The 3,687-nt window shown below is 30.3% G+C and overlaps 1 protein-coding gene across 1 annotated transcript in view; it reads left to right on the top strand.

The window, feature by feature from the left end:
* LOC106692685 (arylsulfatase B) overlaps positions 1–3,687 on the top strand; it is a 234,311-nt gene that overhangs the window by 70,405 nt on the left and 160,219 nt on the right. The window lies entirely within an intron of this gene.

The raw sequence follows: 3,687 nt of genomic DNA, 5'->3' as shown, positions 1-3,687 counted from the left end.
TAAGTAGAAATTAATTTGTATTTTTATTTATTTACTATAGTAATTTATATTTAATTGATTGATGAAACCTTTTGTTGAATAGAATAAATACTCTCAACGGCGTAATATTTTTTTTTTCTTAAGATATTATTTTTCTAAAGTTATCGTATAACTATAGGTATATTATACGATATATTATCAATATAACTATTATTTATTCCAATATATTTCAACTGGGAAAACATTTGTTCCGTTAGCTTATTGTCAAATCCTTGCATAATTTATATTTACTTATTTTTTTTTACCTGCTACTAAGAGTAAAAGATGAATATATAATAATGAAAAGAAGTTATTTTGAGCACTAGGCAGGATCCGTCAAGTGAGGATGAGACATTGCTGATATTAAAGTAGACACGTTTCAGTGAAAACGATTGAAATGTGTAAGCTTAATTAAATTAAATAGCACATCACTGAGTCTATGAAATCGAAAATGTTGTAATATTTCAAGCATGTACCTACTTTAAATACGTAATTTAAGATTCCGAAAAAAACATTTTTTGGAACTAGCTTGACCATATTGCATGGCTTGTATAATTAGACTTTAAACGATTATTTCCGTTGGAAACTTGCATTAGATTTTTTGTCATGATCGCAATACTTCCTCTTATTATAAATTTCATATGTAAGTGAAAGTAAAAATATGAATTTAAATATCTTATCCAGTATTTTTCGCCTTCATCGATTGTTAAGTAATTTTAAATCACCATGATTTATTTTTATTAAATTTGCATAATGGATGCTTTTATCAAACTAGATAAATTTTTTTTTAGAAAAGTGGAATTATTAATAATTTAGTGAATATAAATTATTATTAATATTTATAGCACATCGGCATAACATATTTTTTTTAGCGGTACCCACATCACACAGCTTTCACTTACTACTATGCGTCACTAAGTTTTGTGATTTGATGGGCTCATATTGAATCTATCGCTATTTTTGTGATTTAACTAAGAAAAAAAAATTGAACAAATATAATTTTTATTTTTATTGGGAAAGATCGGGGAAAGGTCTCGGCTTTTCCCGTTCGAAACATATTTTTTTCTCCTTTTGTTCTTCATAAAACTGTGTAATATTTTGTATTTACATATTGCTAATATTAAGAACTGGTTGTTTTTAAAAATAATTTAAGGTGCTTTTTTTATTTATTTTTATCAATTTTATTATTTTAAACATTGATCCGCGATGGTGGTGTAATGGTGAGCATTTAAGCCCTGTTAGACTATTTCAACGAGCATTAAACTAGCTGTTATTAAAGGTCACTTAATTTTTTATTGGTTCACCGATATATTTCATAGATATTCCTATCCCTTTGGAATATATCGTAATTAGAAACTGTTATCCATTCCTTACTCTGTGACATTATGGGTTTTAAATCCTCTTAGCTATATATATATATTAAATCCTTTAAATCTGCCAATATACCTTTCTTATAAATCATATACGTAGGGTTTTTTTTTTGAGCTAGTCTGGCCTCATACGCACAGACACAAAGGGCAGGTTAATTGACTTCAGTGAAAGAGCCCCAGGAATATCCGATAATCAGTACGGTTTTCGGACAGTCCATCTATTTCACTATAAGAGCTAGCCAGGAAGCCATTGCAGGAAAGAAGTGGTAAAATGTGATGCGCTATGTTTTTAATTCAACTTTGTAGGATTGTATTATGGACGGATTTTGAAGGATTGTCCTAAGGAAGTCCTAATATACCTCATAAAAATTATTGAGAGTTATTTTACTGATGGAATCTTAAGGTATGATACAGAAGCTAGATCGAAAGTTTACAATATCACAAGTGGCGATCCTCAGGTCCTTTTTTAAGGCCATTGGTGTTGAATATTATGGACCAACCGTATGACTCCCATCAACATGGATACCCAGGAAAAACGTGGAGGTAGAATATTAACTCATCAACTGCTTACAAGATATGGTTGCTTCAGAGCCTACTTAGCCCGCTTCAAACTAGAGGATAGACCATCGTGCCCAACTTATTGTTCGAGCTTAGCTGGGATAAAAATGTTTCTGTTAACCTACCTAATATTAAAAACCTTCTACTGTAGTTCTTTATCATTAAATTTCATTTCTTCCTCTATATTATTGATCTAGGAAAAAACTCATAGTAAGTCATGCCTTACACGAGAAAACTCCGAACGTATATTATTAGAGAAATATTGTGCAATCATTTATTTTTTTTCTTTGTTGAATTAATATATTCAATTCATTCCAATATAAAGTTGATTACATTAAAAAAAATATTGGATAAATTTGATGTTGAGAAATGCTAAAAAATTAATTCAGAATTTTGTGAAAATGTAATCTTACCTCTACAAAATTATGTGACTATAAATCCTAATGGACTCGACAATTTTGTAAAACCTTTCCATTAAAAAAAATAACCTTTATCAGTTAGAATAGGGCTAATATACTGTATAAAGTTAACAAAGAGTTTAAAAATATTGTTATATGTCTTGGTTTTTATTTATATGTTCATACTAAGATCTAGTGTCCACCGATCAATTGGTATGAACTATATTAGATCGCAGATTTTTCGGTCCTATCACAAGCCTTGATTATTTTTTTCAAACCTGGTAGATTAAAATAATGGATAGTAAATAACTTAATATTTTATTATTAACTTACGCCATACTCATCTACAATGTTCTTTAATCTGTCCAATATAGTTAATACATTTTTTAAGTTTGAGTTCACCTCTCTGAAACATATTATTTCCTTAAAAAATTCTTATTAATTGTCTATCTATCTGGATAGGCTATTAATAAGGAATCTTATAACTATTAAATCCAAATATACTAAAAGAATGCAAGAAACTGCTAATTGATTGGAAAAAGCTCATTTGACTATAATCAGCAGTTAGACTTTGAAAATCAGTGATGTAATACTAAGCCCTCAGATCGTACTTCTCTAACGGATCCTTTAGTGTATGCTGCGGAACATAGCGTATTACACAATAGAGGCCGGTGTCCCACAGGGTGTCGTGAGTCTTTTCCTCTACATATTTTTCATCAATAAATTTATATAAATAACTTCCTTAACTTTCCCTGATGATACCATCATCTTGCGATCCCACTCTGATGGCATCCTAAACGCACGAAGACACTTTACTTCAAGCAGTGGTACAATAAAGTCAATGAATCAAAACGCTACCATATCACTATCACCTACAGATGCAGATCATGACCATCTACAAGACCAATTCGACAACTATTAGGACATACAGATTTAAACTGTAGGGACAGCTATATTTTATGTTATCAAACAAATCCAATCCTTTCAGTTCAAAGTTCGAATAATAGTCAATGCTCCATTTGTTGATGAAGCTCTATGAGTTCAAATTCCCTATTTGTTCTGATACAAATACCCAAGTTTACACCATACAAATTACCAAATTTCCATGAGAACCTTAATCAGCATCTTAATTATTTATTACTGTTCTTATCTAGTTCCAACCATCCTAACAATACTCCTCGCTGGTTGAAATGGTGCTTGAGACTTCTTGTAAAAATGATTTTGGAATTATAGCAATTGTCAGCTTTTTCACTTTAGTTCCTCCACTGGGTTTTAACACTAGTGATGCGGTTGGGAAAGAAGTTATAAGAAGGGAAACCGACTTAACTTTTTTGTTTTATATA

The sequence above is a fragment of the Halyomorpha halys genome, unplaced genomic scaffold, assembly GCF_000696795.3.
Source record: "Halyomorpha halys isolate HHAL.00 unplaced genomic scaffold, Hhal_1.1 Scaffold67.1, whole genome shotgun sequence".
In the NCBI taxonomy this organism is placed as follows: Eukaryota; Metazoa; Arthropoda; class Insecta; order Hemiptera; family Pentatomidae; genus Halyomorpha; species Halyomorpha halys.
The sequence above is the reverse complement of the archived record's forward strand: the minus strand, read 5'-3'. Positions and strand labels throughout refer to the sequence as shown.